Raw genomic sequence first — 24,611 nt, forward strand, 5'->3', positions numbered from 1 at the left:
TTATATATATATATGAGAGAGAGAGAGAGAGAGAGAGAGAGAGAGAGAGAGAGAGAGAGAGAGAGAGAGAGAGAGAGAGAGAGAGAGAGAGAGAGAGAGAGATCCCTTCGCAAATCTTACCTTATCATTTATTTATTTTAAATCTTCATCAAACTGACATCATTTCTCATAATGAACTAAGCTTTCTCGATAACACATCTTTTGGTCAATGATGATTCCACAACAATGATTATTGCCTGGGCGTCAGACATATAACGGAAGAGAGAGAGAGAGAGAGAGAGAGAGAGAGAGAGAGAGAGGAGGAAATGAAGGGAGGAAAAGAGAAAGTTGAATGTCAGCAAAGGAAGGGAAAGATGTAAGGGCGTTGTATACGAAAATAAACAATGAATAAAATAGTGACTTAAAAGAGAGAGAGAGAGAGAGAGAGAGAGAGAGAGAGAGAGAGAGAGAGAGAGAGAGTGTGTGGAACGCTTCCTTTAATGGGAGTGAAGGGTTCGAAAAATAACGGCGAAAATAATTACTCCATACGATGGAAAGTACGTAAGGAATTCCGAGGGAGAAAGTGACCCTCTTTCTCTCAAAAGCTTGTAATCTCACGAGTGATCTCTGATCTGGGATAAAGCTTTCTCTCTCTCTCTCTCTCTCTCTCTTTCTCTCTCTCCGAAACATTATAAAGAAAGTCGGCTTTGTAGTTATATTTACTTTCTTGTATTCTAACATGCGATCTCTTGGCCTGAGATAAAATTTCCCTTCTGATTCTCTTTTACTTAGCTTTGAATCTCGCTCTCTCTCTCTCTCTCTCTCTCTCTCTCTCTCTCTCTCCTTCAAAGCCTTACAACATGGCATTTGAACGAAAGTCTAAATTTGAGGTCAAACTTTCTTCCTCATATCCTAACATACGGCATCTTAGTCTGGGATAAAATTTCACATCTCTCGCTGTGAACGAAAGTCTGCCTATGAGGTCAACTCTCTTCCTCATATCCCAACATACGGTCTCTTAGTCTGGGATAAAATTCCACCCCTCTCTCTCTCTCTCTCTCTCAACGCACCATACCCTAAGACAACGGTCCCAGAAACTTACAATAAATAAAACCTCACGTGAAAAAAAGGAAATGAACTCCGCTCCCGGCGGGACATTCAAACGATGACGCAATCACCAACCTGACATAGATATCGAGTGGGCTTAATCATCATCGTGATCTCAAGAGAAAGCTTAAAAACAAGCTGGAACTTAAACTCGCACCTTTGGAATACAAGAATCACGTGCAATGCGAAACGCTTCACGTGGAAGTCACGTGCGGTGCCGAGATGCATCACGTGAAAGTGGTTTGGAATTATTATTTTTTTGGGGGGGAGGGAGAGGGCCTTTATTTTTGGGGTGGGGAAGAGAGGGCCTAAGTTCCATCGCCTTTCTACTGTGATCAAAAACAAAAAATTAATGGCTAAAAAACTCCTGTTTCTTCAGAAACATTTTACTCAATTTTTTTTTTATTGGTTCTTGCACAAGATCAAGACAATTTTTATTTGCTTACGAACCATGACCTGAGTCATAAAATCTTTTGTTGGGAGAAAATGTTTTTATTTAGTAATCGAAAAATATTTCATAATACAGGAAATTGTGCTTATTTAATAATTCTATTAATATATATATTATATATCAGTGCAGATCATTATCACATCAAAATGCTGCAGCAACCTTTTCTCTCACTTGGAGTTATTTTGAGAGAGAGAGAGAGAGAGAGAGAGAGAGAGAGAGAGAGAGAGAGAGAGAGAGAGAGAGAGAGAGAGAGAGAGACCAACCGATATAGATAACAAGAAACTGCAGGAGAGTTAAGTCTGACGCGATAGGGTGATTCGATCAAGGTCAAATATGGATCAAAGGTCACCAGAAATATGCAGTCGTACGACTGACTTGATAAGATTAGAAAGATAAAGAAAGACCCTCCTTGGCACGGGGTATAATGACCTCTGGGGATGCCCCAAAATTTTCCGCGATTTTAAAGGTATGGTTTCACTGCTGTTTGAATAATATGACTTAAAACTGCAGTTATTATTACTATTATTATTATTATTATTATTATTATTATTATTGGTAATAAGACGAATTGAGCGTTTACTATATAAAATAAATGCTGTTGAAACTGCCATTTGGTTTAACAAAACCTGTATTAAAGGTCTTTTTCCTAATATTATTATTATTATTATTATTATTATTATTATTTGACGTCCGACAAGTTTGGAAACTTCCGATCATTGAAATTTTTTGTATTATTATTATTATTATTATTATTATTTAGGTTACACCTTTACAGAATTTTTTTGTAATATTCCACTGATGTTTTTATTATTATTGTCAATATTTTTTAACTGAACTGAATATAGAATTTAGGCCAAAGACCAAGCACTGGGACCTATGAGGTCATTCAGTGCTGAAACGGAAACTGACAGTACAAGCTAGAAAGGCGTAAGGAAGAAAACCTCAAAGCAGTTGCACTATGAATCAATTGTTAGAGAATATGAAAGGAGGTACAGTAAAATGAACAAAAGGTGTTGTAGCTAGGAGCCGAAGGGACGCTGCAAAGAACCTTAAGCAATGCCTACAGTGCACCTTTCCTGAATAACAAATCAACGAGTTTTGCTATACAAATCTAGAACGCGATTTCTAAAAATAATAATAATTAATACTATTTTTGGAATAAAAATTTACAGCAGTATTTCCAAAAGAGATATGAATTATGAAAGATACTTGGGGAAATAAGTTTTTACGAAGAGAGAGAGAGAGAGAGAGAGAGAATAATCAGCTCGTAAAATCTTTGTCAAAAAGAGAGAGAGGGAGAGAGAGAGAGAGAAAATAATCAGCTCGCAAAATCTCTTTGTCAAAAAGAGAGAGGGAGAGAGAGCGAAAATAATCAACTCGCAAAATCTCTTTATCAAAGAGAGAGAGAGAGAGAGAGAGAGAGAGAGAGAGAGAGAGAGAGAGAGAGAGAGAGAGAGAGAGAGAGAGAGAAACCAATCAGCTCGCAAAATCTCTTTGTAAACAGTCTGTGAAGAAAATTGTAACAAAAAAATTCTTGTGTTCAACATTTTAATCGTTGAAATAATGTAAATATTGTAATTCTGTTCATTTTAAATAAAAGTTAAAAAAAAAAGACATATTAAAATACATTTCCAGTCACCACTATCCAGAGAGAGTTAAAAAAAAACCCACGTGAATATTTGGATAGACGTAAATAAAAAAATAATGTTCATTTATTACTCGTCCTCAAAGACCAATCGCAAGAGGCCACTACCTTGCGAAAGAAACCTCGAGATGATGGCGTCCACATATGGTGAAAGAGAGAGTGGATGGACAGGGGTGGTAATTACACGTGAATAACAACAGCAATAACAATAATCAAAAGCAACAGCCTAGACGCAACGGCAGACAAACAAAATGCATAATTGATGTCAAAACAACGGCATACCTCAAACAGGTTTGGGAAAACTTACGATCAACGTAATCTTTGTGGGACTTGTTATTATTATTATTATTATTATTATTATTATTATTTATTATTATTATTATTATTATTATTATTATACGTCAGACAGGTTTGGGGAAACTTACGATCAACGTAATCTTTGTGCGACTTATTATTATTATTATTATTATTATTATTATTATTATTATTATTATTATTATTATTATTATTATTATTATACGTCAGACAGGTTTGGGAAAACTTGCGATCACCGAAATCTTTGTGGGACTTATTATTATTATTATTATTATTATTATTATTATTATTATTATTATTGTTGTTGTTGTTATAAATGAATAAATTTCTGACTCACATCAGGATCGAACCCAGGTCTTTCAATTCGAAATTTATTTCTGTTCCACACGTGACCGAGCTGATTATTATTATTATTATTATTATTATTATTATTATTATTATTATTATTATTATTATTAATGTACACACTCATAAGCAACAAGCTAAAGTACAATCCTAGCGAAAATAACGACAGCTAAACACACAAACAAACAAACAAACGAGAATACAACATCGACACAAACAAACGACAATCGGAAACCTTACGGCCGCAAAACTCCATATCATTACAAAGCAACATCACAGCGATTATGCGACATTATTACAAGGCGCGAGACGGCGACAGTTGGTTCCAGTGCTTGAACAAGCGCAATGTCCCATAAGCATGCAAGCATGTGCGGGAGCATGCATTTATGCTTGACGCAAGAAGGTCTATGAGACATAATTGTGAGATGGATCAATGACCCGCAAGGAAAGTTGTAATATGCACTTGGGTAAATACAAGGAGACGCTTGCACACACACACACACACACACACACACACATATATATATATATATATATATATATATATATATATATATATATATATATATATATATATATATATATATATATATATATGTAGAATCTACCGGTCACTTCTCGTGGTCGGGTCGGCAACGCGACCTCCTTGTGATTGTGGTGACACGGGTTCGTTTCCCGCGACCGGACATCCCAGCCACTTCAATTTCTTGCACTCGGATACTTACGGCTTTGTAGTGACAAGCATATCCCAAAAAGCGCGAAGAATTCGAGAAGTCAAGAGGGCATTGTGGCTATTACAATTACACACACATATATATATACACACACACAAAGGCTAAAACTAGTCGATACCTGCTCCCAACGACACACACTCAACACAGGCTGCCATTAGACGAAAACTGTCAAAAGTACCAACTTTCATTTTCGACAAGAGCACGCAGAACATAAAAAAACAAAACAAAAAAAAGTTGACGTGCTAAAATACCAAAGTATGAACCGCACAAGTTATTTTTTTTTTTATTGCTAAGACCTGCTGTAGAGTACTACAAACCATTTCACTTTTGTAGCTCGTTGTGTCACTGAAGTACAATCACCAGCTTAGAACTGGGGAGACTGGATGATTTAATATTGTAGACTGTTGCTAAAATGTAAATTATTATTATTATTATTATTATTATTATTATTATTATTCATAAAAATCTCATGATAGCTCGAGTCACTAAAATGGTGAAGCACTCCACTGTGGCTTAGATTAAAAAAATATTTTAGAAATATATATATACATATAAATAGCCTATATAAATATATACATATATATATATATATTTACACGCACACACACACACACACACACATATATATATATATATATATATATATATATATATATATATATATATATATATATATATATTCTCTCGAGAGCTGTCTTCTGTACATATATTTCTATAATATATATCTACATCTAAACCAATGTGGATTTCTTCACCATTATTATTATTATTATTATTATTATTATTATTATTATTATTATTATTATTATTATTCAGCATGTGAACCCTCGTGACTGATTGATAATAAAGTTTGACTAAATTATTTAATCATATAAATTTGTATTAAAATGTTAAACTGACTGATTGGTATCAAATTTTGACTGAATTATTAAACAACATCAATTGGTATTAAAATCTTAAGGTGACTTATTGGTACTAAAGCTTGTAGTGCCAGATATCCGGTGCTATAAGAAGGTACATGATTGAGTGATTGAATACCAAACGCCTGGCGTTACAAAATAAGAGACGACTGACTGATTTAATGCTATACAGTGGCCTTTACAAGTAGAGGGTGACGCTATGAGAGAGAGAGAGAGAGAGAGAGAGAGAGAGAGAGAGAGAGAGAGAGAGAGAGAGAGAGAGAGAGAGAGAGTTGGAATTTTAGGTTATAATGACAGTGAGAGGGTAGGAGAATAAGCAAAGTGTTACACTAGAGAGAGAGAGAGAGAGAGAGAGAGAGAGAGAGAGAGAGAGAGTTGGAATTTTAGGTTACAATGACATGACAGTGAGAGAGTAGGCGAATAGGCAAAGTGTTACCCTGAGAGAGAGAGAGAGAGAGAGAGAGAGAGAGAGAGAGAGAGAGAGAGAGAGAGAGAGAGAGAGAGAGAGAGAGCTCTCTTCTCTCTATTGTCCTGTCCCACACACACGAGAACGGTAAATCCTAAAATATATCTTTTCCCAAAGTTCTCCTCTCTCTCTCTCTCTCTCTCTTAATTCAACAGAGGCCTTCGTCGCCGTTGCCAAAACCTGCAGTCTCACCCTGCCGAAAGTGTGCCACGCCGAAGACTACTAAAGGAAATTGTGTGTGAAGTTAAGCGACGCAGGACGACCGACAAATATGACTTGAACTTCGCCTTCAAATGGGACAGGCTGACCTTCTCTCTCAGTCACTCAGTCACGCTGCCGTCAGCTGTGCACGAACTGGAAAGCCATTCGTATTCAGACACTAAATAATCATAAAAATAATTTAAAAGTTACGAACTGGAAAGCCATTTGTATTTGGACACTCAAGACGGACTGGAAAGCCATTTGTATTCAGACACTCAAGACGGAATGGGAAGCCATTTGTATTCAGACACTCATGACGGACTGGAAAGTCATTTGTATTCAGACACTCAAGACGGAATGGGAAGCCATTTGTATTCAGACACTCAAGACGGACTGGAAAGCCATTTGTATTCAAGACACTCCAGACGGACTGGAAAGCCATTTGTATTCAGACACTCCAGACGGACTGGAAAGACATTTGTATTCAGACACTCAAGACGGACTGGAAAGCCATTTGTATTCAGACACTCAAGACGGACTGGAAAGCCATTTGTATTCAGACACTCAAGACGGAATGGGAAGCCATTTGTATTCAGACACTCAAGACGGAATGGGAAGCCATTTGTATTCAGACACTCAAGACGGACTGGAAAGCCATTTGTATTCAGACACTCAAGACGGAATGGGAAGCCATTTGTATTCAGACACTCAAGACGGACTGGAAAGTCATTTGTATTCAGACACTAAATAATCATAAAAAAATATTAAAAGTTACGAACTGGAAAGCCATCTTTATTCAGACACTAATTAATCATAAAATAAAAAATTTAAAGTTATGAACTGAAAGCCACCCTGAGGTGGACACTAAGAATTCGCGCAAGCAAATAGAATTTCATAGAAGTTCAGGTTTTACCGAGCGGACGACCTTGATGTAATATTTTTTCGACTCCTTTTTTATTGAAATGAAAGCTCTACCATGTTTATAATAAATTAAAGTTGCAAGGCCCTCGATTGCAACATAGCAGAGTCGCACGCCTCCAAAGAGAACCCAAATCCGGCTGAATCTAGCTCGAGGAATCCAGGTACATCCGGCGCCGAAATCAAAACACCCTGTAATCCTGCAACGGTGCTTTTGACGCAAAGATCGATCATGCCGTCTCTGTCGAACCGGACGATCCTGAACTGACCTAACCATTGTAATTCGTCGTTGTATAAGGGCTTCCACAATGAGGTCACAGCTTTCCCGGCCCAGGGAGAGGATTTGGCAGAAGAAGACAAATTGAAGACGTCGATTGCAAAATGATGCCCGGAGGAGATATACCTGAGCCCAGCTCCAAGAAAGATGCCAGTGATTGGTCTGACGCAATTGGGCGTACCTGTATAATTCTGGATACTTAGAAACAGACAATGAGGTTCCGCAGGGCGAATGCGTTGGATTGACATTTCCTTTTATCACCTTGACGATCAAGTGCCAGATTTAATTTTTCATCATATTGGGACAATATGTTGACGTTGCTTTATCGCCTTGACGATAGATTTGTTGTAAAACTGGAGTGCCAGATTAAATTTTTCACCAAATTAAAAATATACATTGACTTTTCCTTATCTTGACGATAAATTTGTTGTAAAACTGGAGTGTCAGATTTAATTTTGCACCAAATTAAAATATATTGAATTTTCCTTTATCATTTTGACGATAAATCTGTTGTAAAACTGGAGTGCCAGATTTAATTTTGCACCAAATTAAAATATACTGACTTGTCCTTTATCATTTTGACGATACACTTACTGTATAACTGGAGTGCTAGATTTAATCGTAACCCAAATTAAAATATATTGACTAGTCCTTTATCATCTTGACGATAAATTTGTTGTAAAACTGAAGTGCGAGGTTTAATTTTACACCAAATTAAAACAAAACTATTTTAATTATACAGCGCAGTGTGGCGACAGGACGCTCCAAGATGCCAGTAATCGCACAAATATCCAGATTATCACGGCTCCACCGAGCAGGTCTGCTCACGGCGCTCGCCCAGTTTGTGCCAGCTCCCACGGAGGAGGCCCCAGGCATTAAGGAGCGTTGGCATGCATAAATTGCTCGCATACCAAGAGCAGTCGTGCTCCACGGAGCCCCCGGGGGGATAGGTCTGAAAGAGAAGGCGACTTATGTATCAGATAGGGCCCACTCCATTCAGATCGTACCAGTTTCCCAATTAGGTCTCGGCCGACAAGGTCCTTTAAATATACTCAGAGTGTAGGTTATTTATATAGACTCTGGGTATATTTAAAGGACCTTGTCGGCCACCGTCCGTAACGGGCAATATAATCCGGTCAAGTCCGGCCGTAGTTCAAGAACAAAGCATTCGACCCTAGACTGACCACCATTTTTTGTTCAATAATTTTTTTTTTTTCGCAAACGAAAACATTTAAATGATAATGAGACTGAAATCTTACACAAGAGAGGTCTGGTAAGTCTAGAAGCCCCTTACAATTTAGGATTTGAGGAGAGAGAGAGAGAGAGAGAGAGAGAGAGAGAGAGAGAGAGAGAGAGAGAGAGGTCCAATCTCATACAATAAAGATCTGATAAGTCTAGAAGCCCCTTACAATTTATAATTTGAGGAAAGAGAGAGAGAGAGAGAGAGAGAGAGAGAGAGAGAGAGAGAGAGAGAGAGAGAGAGAGAGAACCATTCTGTACAATCCAGGGGAAGAAAAAGAAGAGTTGGTTACTTTCCACAAACATTATAGACAGGATTTCCGGTCGGAAATCGAGTCCTCTATACCCAATATCCCTAATCTAGCCAAACAGAAACTGAGGAGGTCTGCCCCACTTTCAACTCTCCTTCGTTCATATTCATACACTTCTTTTCCCTTGGAGTTTATGTCTGTTATCTTTTCCATCGATTACAACAATTAATCTGGACGGGATTTCCTATAATTTGCGGGTGACGCCTCTCTCTCTCTCTCTCTCTCTCTCTCTCTCTCTCTCTCTCTCTCTCTCTCTCTCTCTCTCGTTTCCTCAGTGAACTTTTCTCTCTCTCTCTCTACTCAATTTCTAAATTGCAAGGGGCTTCTGAACTTATCAGACCTTTATTGTATGAGATTGGATCTCTCTCTCTCTCTCTCTCTCTCTCTCTCTCTCTCTCTCTCTCTCTCTCTCTCTCTCTCTCTCATTGAAATGCCACTTTTGCCACTATACCACTGAGTCGAAGCATACTCGTAACACCCATTTAGTATTAAAAATTTCAGCAAATATAAATCAATATAGTTCACATAATTCACTGACTACTATAGCTTATTAGCTAACATACACTACACTAACTGACTGACTGAGACTGTGAGTCATCTGGCGTCACAACTACCAATGGTGCAAACGTCGAACAGATGCTAAAATACTGTACATTTTCTCACTAGGGGAAAGTGACTACCATTTCCCAATGTCATTCACACGACAGGTGTAGAACATGTGTCCTGTCGCCAACAAGTGGACTGTGTTTTCTCACTAACATACTTTCAGATCCTTCCTACAGACACGGAGATTTAATTTAAGGAGGTATAATGTAGATATAATTTACATAGGTATAATTCTGATATAATTTAGAGATGTAATGTAGATATAATTTAGAGAGGTGTAATGTAGATGTAGGTTAGAGAGGTATAATGTAGATATAATTTAGAGATGTAATGTACACATAATTTACAGAGATATAATGCAGATATAATTTAGATATAATGTAGATATAATTTACAGAGGTATAATGTAGATATAATTTACAGAGGTATAATGTAGATATAATTTAGAGGTATAATGCACATATAATTTAGAGATATAATGTAGATATAATTTAGAGAGATGTAATGTGGATACAATTTAGAAAGGTATAATGTAGATATAATTTAGAGAGGTATAATGCAGATATAATTTAGAGAGATATAATGTAGATATAACTTAGAGAGATATAATGCAGATGTAATTTAGAGAGATATAATGTAGATATAATTTAGAAATATAATGTAGATATAATTTAGAGATATATACCATTCTTCCCGGCTTAGTAATGGCCTGAAGCCTATGTGTATATATATATATATATATATATATATATATATATATATATATATATATATATATATATATATATCATACCAGAACTTTCGACAGACCTTTCGGTCTCACACGAGCGGCAATGAGTCACAATAAGTCCATGTGACAACGAGTCACAATAATTCCATTTTGCAAAACTCCGAATGCTTTAAGAAGAAACTGTCAGCCTCGCGGTTGAAAATAAGGGAAGAATAAAGATATAAAAAGGTGAAAACTTGACTTAAGGCTTCCTCATAACTTTCCTGGAAAACAAAAACGAGTTATGAGCGAGAAAGCGAAGAATGAAACCAACACTTAGCGTCTAATGACTGACTGACTTGATTTTTTTTTTACTTTACTGGCGTCGCAACGGTTAAGGGAATCGACGATGGAGTGACGAATTGGGCTGAATGTTATGGGGGCAAAAAATGGATGATAATTTCGATGGGAATTTATTAGTTCGTCGAAAGCCTCTCTCTCTCTCTCTCTCTCTCTCTCTCTCTCTCTCTCTCTCTCTCTCTCTCTCTCTCTCTTGCGTGGATCTGAATATTATTTGTATCAGTTTCTGAAACCAGTGATGTTAATTCTGACCTTGGAATTGAATCAAGGTGCCAGACTGAGTTAGAACTGATTTTCAGTTTTCTGTAAAAGAAAACTATTGAGATGGCTATCTGTCTGTCCTCAGATCTTAAAAACTACTGTGGTTAGAGGGCTGCAAATTGATATGTTGATCATCCACCCTTCAATCATCACACATACCAAATTCCAGCCCTCTAAACTCAGTAGTTTTGATTTTATTCAAGGTTAAACTTAGCCATGATCATGCGTCTGGCAGCGCGATAGGTGCCAACAACACATGCCACCACCGGGCCGTGGCTGGGAGTTTCATGGGCCGTGGCTGAAAGTTTCATACAGCATTATATACGCTGTACAGAAAACTCGACTGCGCCGAAGAAACTTCGGCGCATTTTTTACTTGTTTATTTAGGTCGTCAGTCACTTTTGGCCATTAAGACAGTGAAGAGAGAGTTGGAGTGGTTAGACAGCAAAACAAAGAGATTCTGAAAATGAAAGAAATGACAGTTGCACTAAGAAGTAATTGTTAGAGAGGCTGGAAAGCAAGGCATAAGTAAGACAGAGGGAGTAGAGGTAAAGTAAAAGCTTTCTGGTTGTAAAGGGTGTACCTGTAAATTTGGGACCAAGCCCTTTTTTGGCAAGTGTATAATATTTCATAGCGTTCGTGACAACGCTGGAATGGAATGGCATACAGAATTTAGACCAAAGGCTAAAAGCCCTGGGACCTAAGAGGTCATTCAGCGCTATAAGGGAAATTAAGAACAGAAAGGTTTGAAAGGTATAACAGGAGGAAAACCTCGCAGCTTCACTATGAAACAACTGTTAGGAGAGGGTGGTTAGCAAGATGGAAGAATGAGAATGTGAATGGAGGTACAGTAAAAAGAATGAGGGGCCGAAGGGACGCTGCAAAGAACCTTGAGTAACGCCTACAGTGCACCGCGTGACGTGAACTAAAAGCACTGCCCCCTACGGGGCGTGTCAACACTGGCTAATAGCCTACTTAGTTTCACCAACTTCAGCCTGGAGCAAGTCATGCAAGCGTTATAGGCTAATTACTTGTGTAAAGTTTAGTAGATCTTATTCTAGTCGTTCCTTGCGACTGTACTTAGTTATACGAGGACACAGTACTGAGGGTCATATATCTGGGGCTAATAAACGTCACGCACAACACAGATTCCATGCCATCTGTGTAAGACAGGTCGCTATAAATCTATCAAGATGACACGACACCGTTAGGTCGTCAGATATGATGCCTCAATATCTTTGACTCGGGAGCTTCACAGAAGTGGGGTTTCCCCATGGGTCAATACAGTGGAATGGAATGGGATACTGAGTTTAGGCCAAAGGCCAAGCACTGGGATTTATGAGGTCATTCTGCGCCGGATAGGAAATTGAGAGTAGGTAGGTCTGACAGGTGTAACCGGAGGAGGACTTCGCGGTTGCGCTATGAAATGATTGTTGGGAGAGGGTGCATGATGGAAGGGAATGTGGATGGAGGTACAGTAAAAGGAATGAAAGGGGTTGCAGCTAGGGGTCCTACGGGACGCTGCAGAGAACCTTGAGTAATGCCTATAGTGCACCCCGTGAGGTGACTGATGGCACAAATTCCCTATGGGAGGAGGGTGTTCAATACCCTATGGGAGGAGGGTGTTCAATACAGTGTCTCATTCCCATAAGTAAATGTTCGACTATGTCATCATTACCAGTTGAATTCTTCATGAATTTAATACGTTTGAGACCAAAGAATCTTCCCCTTGTGAAGATATAAATAAGCTTTGACAGTTGTTATCAGTATCACAATCGTGATGATAAAGGATCGCTGAGTCGTTCGATTTAAGAGAAAATGTGTAGTCAGGCTTCAAGCAATGCATTGCTACCCAAATGCTATCCTCCTTTAATTTTTATACATTTTTATCTATTCGTTAATTTGTTTGTTCTTTTTAATAAGTGAGATCTCTTCTTTCTGTATTTTCCTTTACCTTCTCTTCCTTGTTAATGAATCATTAACGCCAAATTCTTTGGAAGCTTGAATTCCAAGTCAGTGGCCCCATACGAATAGGGTTCATCTTCTGAATAATAATAATAATAATAATAATAATAATAATAATAATAATAATAATAATAATAATAATAATAATAATATGGGTGTACTTATCCGCTTCTCCTTGAGAATACCGAATAGTGTGAATTTATCTACTAAACGAGAGCTTTAGCGAAATCACGAGAGCAAAATTTTCACTTTGCTTTCTGATTTAAGGCAACGGATTAAGATACCGCGAGTCTCCCTTGAATAGAACAATGCTGAATAGCGAGACCATCATTATCTTCTCGATGATTCATTCTGTCAGTGATAAAAGCAGATAAGATTTCGGGGAGACTCCTCTCCGTGCCGGATTTTATAAGGTTCGAACACTTTTGCAATGCCATCCTTTATTCATGATTCTGTCCGTAAAAGGTCGATGAATTTTTTTGTTGAGTTTTTTTTGAACATCGTTTCAACACAGCGGGAACACGGCGGGTCATCTGTGGTCAAGTCCAGCCGTCTAGAAACTGGATTGATTTTCTATCTCACAGCCCAAAAGTAAGATGAATTTTTTTTTTTTTTTTTTTAGCATCGTTTCAACAACACCGCGGGTAAGCGGTCATGTCCGGCCGTCTTGTAAATGACTTTTATGTCTCAGAACTCAAATCCAGGGTCGAATACGACATAGCAAAGTACCGACAGACATTCGAACATCTCCACAGAAGACGTGATGAAATGACCTATTTCAAGAAAGGGACCATTATCGCTTTCCACGAAATGATCATTTTTAGTTTTCCGTAAAAGAAAACTATTGTGCCGGCTTTATCTACCCGTCCGCACTTTTTCTGTCCGCCCTCAGATCTTAAAAACTACTGAGGCTAGAGGGTTGCAAATTGGTATGTTGATCATCCACCCTCCAATCATCAAACATACCAAATTGCAGCCCTCTAGCCTCAGTAGTTTTGATTTTATTTACGGTTAAAGTTAGCCATATTCGTGCTTCTGGCAAAGATATAAGATATCCCACCACCGGCCCGTGGTTAAAGGTTCAATGGGCCGCATTATACCGAGACCACAGAAAGATAGATCTATTTTCGGTGGCCTTGATTACACGCTGCACAGAAAACTCGATTGCTCTTTAGAAACTTCGACGCATTGTTTACTTATTTATGTTATTCAGTAGATGACACCTATTCACACGGAACAAGCCCACGGGGCCAGTGGCTTGAAATTCAAGCTTCCAAAGAATATGTTGGTTTCAACCTCCCACCGCAGACCCCAACAGCAGAAGTAACTGATCATGATACAAAGCCAGTGATTCCTCATCGCCCTGGGGGAGGCGCGAACTCATGGCATCTGAGTGACATTCCAAAACACTAACCACTATACCAGCGACCAGTATAGACCATTTGAAAAGGGATACACCTTGCCTTTAAAGACGATAGCATCACTGACCTGACTCCCCGTTCATGACCTATTCTCAAAGGGTCACAGGAAAGCTGCTATAAGACCTGCTCTGTCGACCTTGGGAGGCTTGGTAGCTCTAGCTAGCCTCGATACAAAACTACTCTCGGTAGCAGCAATTCAGGCTTTTGTTTACATAAAAAAAAAAAAACTAGAGAAATTTGACGCTTGCAAAATGCAAGACTTCTTTACGAAAGAAGTCTTTTATCATTACGTGTAATTGCATCCTCGGTGGCATTAGTTTTATACTTTAGAATGGAGTAATTTTTGCAGTCACTCAGGTACAATTGCATTTAATGAAAATAGTTTTGAAGACGACCTCCTAAATTACTGGATAATTATTATTATTTAGTCCACTAACCGATCCGCCATCTGCAAACCTATATATAACCTAAGTGATATGAATGTCAGTTTATCATTATTATTATTATTATTATTATTATTATTATTATTATTATTATTATTATTATTATTATTATTATTATTAATTCTGCATGTCAGTTTATTATTATTATTATTATTATTATTATTATTATTATTATTATTATTATTAATTTCGAATGTCAACTTATTATTATTATTATTAATTTCGCATGTCAGTTTATTATTATTATTATTATTATTATTATTATTATTATTATTATTATTACTTTCACATATAACACGACAAAAAAAAAAGTTAATCAAATCGCCCGCAAGAGATCAGACGGAACACAATTCTCCCGATAGGTTCAAACGAACGAAACGAGACGAACTGACCACGAAAAATTCTGCAACAAGAACTCAGCTGATTTAATGACGGCTATACAAGGCCAGGCTATCTCGGAGCATCTTCCACCTTTCCCTTCCAGTGCTATTCAAGTGGGAAAAAAGAAGACTCGGAGAGAGAAGAAAAACGAAGCCAAGGTGAAGGAACGCCCCGGCAACCTAAATAGCTACGGGTAGCAGTTGTAGACGTTGAGAGAGAGAGAGAGAGAGAGAGAGAGAGAGAGAGAGAGAGAGAGAGAGAGATCGCAAACTAGAATTTATACTTCAAGTGACGATGCTTGATAGGAGAGAGAGAGAGAGAGAGAGAGAGAGAGAGAGAGAGAGAGAGAGAGAGAGAGAGAGAGAGAGAGAGAGAATTTTGTCCCACACTAGAATGTAAAAATGCAATTATATCAATTACTTTTCTCTGTGTGAGAGAGAGATAATTTCATCCCACACTGCAGTAGAATGCAAAAAATAATTACATAATTATGTTTTTGTGTGTGTGAGAGAGAGAGAGAGAGAGAGAGAGAGAGAGAGAGAGAGAGAGAGAGAGAGAGAGAGAGAGAGATTTCAAACCAGAATTTGCACTTCAGATTAAGATGCTTGACACTGGGGAGAGAGAGAGAAAGGAAATTTAATCCCACACAAGAGTGCAAAAACATAATTGTTTTCTTCAGAGAGAGAGAGAGAGAGAGAGAGAGAGAGAGAGAGAGAGAGAGAGAGAGAGAGAGAGAGAGAGAGAGAGAAAACATAATTGTTTTCTTCAGAGAGAGAGAGAGAGAGAGAGAGAGAGAGAGAGAGAGAGAGAGAGAGAGAGAGAGAGAGAGAGACTAAGAAGGGGACCAAAAGAATCGTCACCATCATCCACAGAAGAAGATGAACTCCAAACCAAGAGTCTCGTTCACAAACATTGAGGACGAACGTTTTCCTGCCACCCCGAGAGGTTATCAGAGCGTATCAGGCCACTCAGGGGCCCATGGGAAAGCAAACTGGAGTATTAACTTAATCACCATAAACAGATTTTGAACGAAAGACGAACAAGAATGGCGCTGCTGTCGCCGTCAGTGTTGTAAGTGAGCCCTCGTGATATTCAGGTAATTGAAGCTATTTATTCGTATTTAAATTTTTTGGAGGAGTTTATATATATATATATATATATATATATATATATATATATATATATATATATATATATATATATATATATATATAATTACAATGAAATTCGTGTCAGGGAAACCTGCACCAATAATGGCTCGGTTGAAGCAATACACAACATTACCTGACTAACAGTTCAATGAATGCTTTACGTAACCGCTATGGACTACACATCTGTGCGTCTGAATGTTTGTTAAATTCCTCCCAAGGTATAACTCCCATATCCAAAAATAAGATGCTGTTGGAATCGGCACGCGGCAGGATCGAAATGTTATATTTTTAAACCAAATTTTGGGCTCCCCGCGTTGACCTACGGCCAAGAATGCAAAAATACTCTGTTTTATGACAACGTTGAAAGGTTCCGCGTTGTTCCCGTAGATTTATCCCTAACGCAATTTTATTATTATTATATTATTATTATTATTATTATTATTATTCAGTAGATGAAACCTATTCATATGGAACAAACCCAAAGGGAGCCACTGACTTGAAATTCAAGCTTCCAAAGAGGTATTCATTAGGAAGAATTAAGAGGAAGTAAAGTGAAATATAGAAAGAAGAGAACCCACTTATCAAAAAAGAAAAAAAAATTAATAAACAGATAAATAGATAAAAAACAAAATATTAACATGCAAGACGAATAGTATTAGGGTAGTACCGTATTGCATCTTCGCTTGAACTTCTGAAGTTCCAAATGTCTCACCTGGCGTCATGATCATAGGTGTGCAATGTTTTCCACACGGTTATAATAGTCAACTCGTCCAGTATATCAGCATAATATATATATATATATAAACTTCTCTATGTTCATTTATATCACTTGCTCATTCATGCATTTTTTTTCTACTTTGGTCAAGAATTTACGTTGGTATGATTTTTGAAATTTAGGCTGTCAAGTCAAGCACTGGGGTACTTTGGGCCATTCAGCGCTTAGGGAGCGGAAAAGAGGGAGTTAGAGTGGTTGGACAGCAAGACGAATTGACCCAGAAAATAAAAGGATATGGAGTGCAAAGCTCTAAAGATGTAAATGGAAGCAAACCCCACGGTTGCACTAATAATCAAGTAAAATATACTTCGGCGCAATCGAGTTTTCTGTACAGAGTATAATGCTGTATGAAACTCTCAGCCACGGCCCATGAAACTTTCAGCCACGATCATGGCCAACTTTAACCTTAAGTCAAATAAAAACTACAAAAGCTAGAGGGCTGCAATTTGGTATGTTTGATGACTGGAGGGTGGATGATCAACATAACAATTTGCAGCCCTCTAGCCTCAGTAGTTTTTAAGATCTGAGGGCGGACGGACAGACAAATAGACACCTCAACATTTTCCTTTTACAGAAAGCAAGAATGAAGGAAGGAAGCGAGAATGGAGGTACAGTAAAAGACTAAAAACTGGATGCAGCCAGGGGCCGAGGGAACCTTTCAGTGCCTTTTGCCTAAAGAATAACAACGAGAGAGAGAGAGAGAGAGAGAGAGAGAGAGAGAGAGAGAGAGAGAGAGAGAGAGAGAGAGAGAGAGTACAGATTATGTCTGTATGGCTGTATGGTAAGTTTCTTAGCTGTTTCTCTCTTTGCCCCATCAATCAAAAGTAAGAAGGAGAAGGATTTCTGTAATACACACACACACACACACATATATATATATATATATATATATATATATATATATATATATATATATATATATATATATATATATATATATATATATATATATATATATATATATATATATATATATATATACTTTACTATCATTCAATGATTTCCCTAAGTAATTTTCTTTTCACTTAGCCCACCATCCGATAAAATGGGGGGAAAAAAATTAGCAAATTGCCAAAATCCGAGAAGGATGATTTTTTAGCAAACAACGTACATTTTATATGCAAATAAGCATATAAACTTACTTATATATGCAAGAATTTCGAGACAATACTGCCCTTCACAAGAATGTAAGTAATTGTACTAACATTAATAATTATAATAATAATACTCACCAGTCAATAGTTATGTTTGAGCCTCAACACTACGAATCAGACTACACTAGAGAGGTAACTAGATAAATTACCTTCAATGTCCATAAAATTCAGTTTTCCAGTTCAGAATACTGACTGCATTCAATTCACAAACATGACAACCAAATCGAAACATGAAGAGGCTATAGTCACAATTAAGAAAAGAGAATACACGACACAAATCCAAAGACACGTACACGAAGATACAGGTCTGAACACATACATGTGATGTCCACTGAGACAGGTGTTACGGTCACAAGCGTTACTGGCGGCGCAAGAAAGGTACTTCAATCAGCACAGCTGAGAACACACTGAGCGACAGAGGGAATGCTTACACCGTCGTGTCCTATCGTTGCGCACGGTCGCGCGCGCACTCCCGAACTGACTGACAAACACACACACACCTCTGACACCCATACATACATACGTGCGTACACACACACACGAAGCTTCCCATACATGATCCCTTTTCGGTTATGCTACGGGAAGGAGTCGCGACCTCTCGACTTTCTCTTTCTTGCCGTGATGCCCCACTTTGAAACCTCCCCCCCCCCCGCCCCGACCCCCACCCCCCAAAACACCTTTCTTTCCCGAGCAACTTTCCTTTGTCTCTCTCTCTCTGTCTCTCTCTGTCCTTTCTTCCACGAGCCTTTTTTTAATTCCTCTTTTTCCTGTATTTATTCTCTCTCTCTCTCCTTTTCATTCTTCTGTTCTCTCTTTACCACTTTTCACTCTCTCTCTCTCTCTCTCTCTCTCTCTCTCTCTCTCTCTCTCTTGCTCTCTCTCTCTCTCTCTCGTTCTTTCTTGCTCTCTCTCCCTCTCTCTCTCTTGCCTTTTCATTCTCTGTTCCCTCTCTTTCCATGTCTCTCTCTCTCTCTCTCTCTCTCTCTCTCTCTCTCTCTCTCTTCGTCTGTTCCCTCATCACTTTTCCATGTTCACTCTCTCAGTCCCTTCCGCTCTCTCTCTCTCTCTCTCTCTCTCTCTCTCTCTCTCTCTCTCTCTCTAACAAGTTCATTCTCACCTGCTCCCTCTCTTTCTCCTCTTCCAGACTTAATTACCGAATCTCTCTCTCTCTCTCTCTCTCTCTCTCTCTCTCACACAGCAGAAACACATACCACATTTACGGGAAACCAGCAACCCAACCGCGCTGCAATTAAGGTCAACAACGAGAACAGTACACGATTCAGCCTTTCAGTAAAAAAAAAAAAAAAAAACCTCTTTGTGAAGGAGATCCTGCCACCTTTGTCTCCGAAGACGTCCGTGACCATTGTTCCTGCGACGCCATTTTAATCTATTAATTAGTCAGACGATGTGTTATGTTCTGTTGAATCTGTTGAATCTTTTGGTGTTATTTTTGTTTATTGTCGGCGAGGAATTACGTTAAGCGTGGGTGACATTACAGATGTATAACGGAAGTAAATGCAAGAGGCAATTAGGAAAACGTATAATAAGGTAAAAAGTAATAAATGGAAAGTAATTAGGAAAACGTATGATAACGTAAAACACCGTGAATGAAAAGTAATTAGGAAAAAGTACTATGACGTAAAAATCATGGATGGAAAATTATTAAGAAAACGTACAATGATGTAAAAAAACCAAGAATGGAAAGTGATTTGGAAAACGAAAGATAACGTAAAAAAAATCGTGAACGGAAAGTAATTAGGAAAGAGAACAATAACGAAAAGCATAATGAATGCAAAGTAATTACGAAAGAGTAACCTGCGAGCATTACGAACGGAAGAAAAGTAACGGACGCCGAACGAGAGAAAAATTACGGACGGATAACGGTAAAAAAAAAAAAACTCGACCGTTTTAAAGAGGAGAAAGTAACGTACATCGGCGTGACAAAACAAAGGGTCCTTCCAACAGTGGAAAATTAAGGGTAACTGACATGCGGAAAATTATATATGTTCTACGTGAGGAAAATTACGTCGAATCGAGAAGAATTACGCAACTACAAGGAAAAAATTACGGGCACGGGGAAAATTATAGTCATATTACATATAATACTGGAAACCTAAGAGTCGTTTAACAAAGGATAATGACGAACGTCAAACACGGGAAAATTAGGAATATCTGGAAAAATTAGGAATACCTGGAAAAATGACGAATATCTACCGCAAGAAAAATAATGGCCGCTCAACACGGGTGAAAATCATACACTGATTTAACCGAGGGGAAATTACCACGGAGGGAAATTACCAAAGTCCAGCACGAGGAAAATTACCGATGTTGAACGGGTGAAAGTTACAGGTGTTCAACATGGGGGAAATTTATGACCAGCCCGTGAGCATATTAATAATAATTATCTTATCATCATTCAAGGCTCGTCTGCAGTACAGTGACACAGCATTTCTCAAAATTAAAAATGAAATAAGAATATATATATATATATATATATATATATATATATATATATATATATATATATATATATATATATATATATATATATATATATATATATATATATATATATATAATAAATGTATAAATGTCTACTATCAACATTCAAATATCTTTGGTTTGACCAACGTTTCTCTATACCTTGGGTGCAGGCAAAGTCCATATACACATATTTTGGGTGCAACTGATCTTCACGCGTACCTATGGATGCAACCAATGAGCGTGTGCACCTCAGACATTCAAAGTGAAAGAATTCTGAAACCACTATAAAATTATATGGAACATTTTAGTTATCAACCTTTATCAGCGTGCTCTCACACCCCCAAAACCTCATGAGAGAGAGAGAGAGAGAGAGAGAGAGAGAGAGAGAGAGAGAGAGGAATCTTTCCCTTCTGCAAAAGGGTTGGATTAGAGAGAATTTTAATGAACAGTTTCACCCAGGTAAGATGTGGATTATTATTCTGACGGATTACAGAGTGTAGATTTTGACGGATTACCGATTGTACATTTTAACGGATTACCGAGTGTAGATTTAACCGGATTACTAAGTGTACATTTTGACGGATTACCGATTGTACATTTTGACGGATTATCGATCGTGCATTTTGACGGATTACCGATTGTAGATTTTGACGGATTACCGATTGTACATTTTGACGGATTACCGGCAGTGTTCACTCAAGTCTGTTGGCTCTTCGCTCTTTCTAAGAACCCGGTACCTAAACAACAGCTCAGGTCACCAAAGGTATACTGAGTTTGATATCAAGTACAACAGTTTATTGAATCTATATGTAATTACGACTAAACCCTTCACAAATAATTATTTCGACGAATAAGACACAAAGACCAAACGGAAGTACGGATTCAAAACAAAAATGTGACAGCGGAACTCAGATAATAAACCAAAACTCAAACAGAAATGTGAAAACATCAACCCTCATTGATGGTATGGTCATGTCGCAAGAACGGAAGACTGTAGGTCGGTTAAACAGTAGTCTAATTCCCAAGTACTGTGAGGAGAGGCACCCACAAAAGGGCTCAGCTGGAAGGGTAGATGGTCACGAAAAAGATAGCAATTTCTGCCCACAAGGGGAGCGAGAGGGGATGGAAGGCACGGCGCAAAAGATGTGGAGGGGTCAACGTGCTGAGGATGATCTTTCAGTTAAGGTGACACGGCGACCGCTGGCTGGATATTTTTTGTCTGCACAAAGGGGTTTATCTCGACCGAGGACGATGAACCAGACTGAAATGATTTGATAAGCCTGAGAGATAACAACGACCCTTACCCCATAAACTTTATATTTAGACCTTTGGCCACAGTCTACCCACAGTACATCTACCCCACACCCCACGTTTGTTTGTTTATTGTGGCGCACCCAACTTCTAATATCAAATAAATGGTGAAAATGGATATTTCCATCACTCCAATCGGGTTCACACCATCGTTATTCCTCCCTTCATTATATCTGTATCGTCTCATTCACGCATATCTAAAAGCAACGTGGCGTTGCCCCTCCTTTCGGCCTCTTAGAAAAAAATAATTCAGATCCCCACGGCCGCAACATGCACCTAAAAGCTATTTTCTCAGACTTGCGACAGAAATCACCACGAGAGTTCACCTAACCACAGACCCATGCATATAATAACATGTATTCTGTTCTCCTTTGTCGATACTGTATGGGAACACAGAGGAAATAAACGTGAATGGGGACACCAGTAAGCTTTCATCCAGTCTTACAATCTTATCGATCGAAAAACTGAAGATGGGAACATTTTTGGAGAACACAAAATAATCTCATTAAGCGCCGCCTGTGTGTGTGGAACAAGCCGTTGCTTGTGATGGGAATTGAAAGCGAAGGTGATAGAATCGGACTCTGGACCACGAGAGAGAGAGAGAGAGAGAGAGAGAGAGAGAGAGAGAGAGAGAGAGAGAGAGAGAGAGAGAGAGAGAATTTTAATTTTATATTCTATTTAGGTAAATTTCCATTTTTTTTTTTTTTTTTTTGAGAGAGAGAGAGAGAGAGAGAGAGAGAGAGAGAGAGAGAGAGAGAGAATTTTAATTTTATATTTTCTTTAGGTACATTTCCATTTTTTTTCGAGAGAGAGAAGTAATTCAAGATTTTAATTTCATATTTTATTCCGGTACATTTCCATTTTTTCAATTTTTTTTTTTCAAGATTTTAATTTTTTTTTTTTTACATTTCAATTTTTTTTTTTTTTTTTTTTTTTTTTTTTTTGAGAGAGAAAGCATTCAAGATTTTAATCTCATATTTCGGTACATTTCCAATTTTTTGTTTTTGTTTTTTGTTATTTTTTTCCCTCCACTTACGACACACCTCCTGGCGAGGGAACGCAACCAACTCGCAGCCAAACCAAACAGGTTTCGAAGACCTCGATCTGGAATCATTTACGTTTTACCTGAGGTACACAAGGCCCAAGTGCCCTTTGCACTGCCGGTTCCTTGGAAGATATATCCGCAGGCGGCACTTTAGTCCAACCCCGGCCCCCCCCCCCCACCTTTATTCTCAATAAACATTTCGCCGTTCCTCTCATTCTCTTCCTGCTATCTTAACACGAATCTTTGGGAATGGAATCTGAAGCTGTCCGTCTCGTTTAAGTTAATTCTCACGACAGAGTTTGTGAAGGCCTTTACATAGACAACAACTGAATGATGATTTGATTCTGCATTCTAGTGTTCGTGCAATTTCAATAATGATAATAATAATAATCATTATCATCATCTCGATAATTACGTGCAATTAATTACGAATTTCTTCCTGGTTCGGCATTCCTACTTTCCATATCACGTCATCCCTCATAAACATTTCACTTTGTTTTGATTTATTGTTATCTATTTTTACTTTTACCTGTAATTATTTACATCTATTTATTTTCATTTTCATTTATTTTCCTTTGTACGTATTTATTGTAAGCGATGTAACGACCGTTTTCTAACAATGAAAACTTAGATTCACTCTGTGAGACATTCCCTCCATCTATGTCCAAGCTTTGGAATTCTCTTCCTGCTTCTGAACCCCAATTTTATTCTGCAACCCTCTCCTTCAAGCCTGGGCTAGATACGAGGTATCTTCGCCTGTCTCTTATCTTCAGCCAAACAATCCTTGTCTTTTCAATTGGTTATAGGATATTCATAGGGAAAAGAGACCGTGCTGGCATAAGGCCAGCGATGAAATTGTGCCCTGGATTCTTTCAGGATTCTAGTTCTTGATTTATCTCAAAACAGAATCATAAAATCTTTTATGGATTCAGATTCATCTTGAACAAGTAAAAAGTGCGCCGAAGTTTCTTTGGACCAATCGAGTTTTCTGTACATCGTATAATCAAGGCCACCGAAAATAGATCTATCTTCCGGTGGCCTCGGTGTAATGCTGTATGAGCCGCGGCCTATGAAACTTTAACCACGGCTCGGTGGTGGCCTGGCCTATATCGTTGCCAGACGCACGATTATATACAACTTTAACCTTAGATAAAATAAAAGCTACTGAGGAGGCTAGAGCGCTGAAATTTGCTATGTTTGATGATTGGGGGGTGGATGATCAACATACCAATTTGCAGCCCTCTGGCCCCAGTAGGTTTACAGATCTGAGGGCGGACAGAAAAAGTGCGGACGGACAGACAATCGCGGCACAATAGTTTTCTCTTACAGAAAACTAAAAAAAGGATCAAATCTTCCTTCCTAAATCCGGATTAACCACAAAATCGAATCCAGTCTTTCTTACTGAATCAGAACTTATCCAAAATCATACAAAATCTTCCATCCTGAATCTGTTGTTACCACAAAATTGAAGTAAATCTTACCTCCTGTATCTGATTTATTGCAAAAAAAAAAACGTAATTCGCCTTCAATTTTAGTTTTCTGAAAAGAAGACTATTGTGCCGGCTGTGCCTGTCCGTAAGCAATTTTTTCTGTCCGCCCTCAGATCTTAAAAACTACTGAGGCTAGAGGGCTGCAAA

General features: G+C 38.1%; 1 protein-coding gene across 2 annotated transcripts in view; it reads right to left on the reverse strand.

Annotated features, from left to right (window-relative positions):
• Positions 1-24,611, reverse strand: part of LOC136829763 (putative fatty acyl-CoA reductase CG5065) — a 93,566-nt gene that overhangs the window by 28,813 nt on the left and 40,142 nt on the right. Inside the window, exon 1 of one of the 2 annotated variants that reach the window (XM_067088630.1) lies at positions 18,454-18,543. The exons of the other annotated variant lie outside the window; for it this stretch is intronic. The gene's annotated coding sequence lies outside the window, so the exon portion shown is untranslated. Of the gene's footprint in view, positions 1-18,453; positions 18,544-24,611 lie in introns of those variants that run through there. 2 annotated transcript variants of the gene reach the window in all.

Source organism: Macrobrachium rosenbergii, chromosome 45 (assembly GCF_040412425.1).
Source record: "Macrobrachium rosenbergii isolate ZJJX-2024 chromosome 45, ASM4041242v1, whole genome shotgun sequence".
Classification (NCBI taxonomy): domain Eukaryota; kingdom Metazoa; phylum Arthropoda; class Malacostraca; order Decapoda; family Palaemonidae; genus Macrobrachium; species Macrobrachium rosenbergii.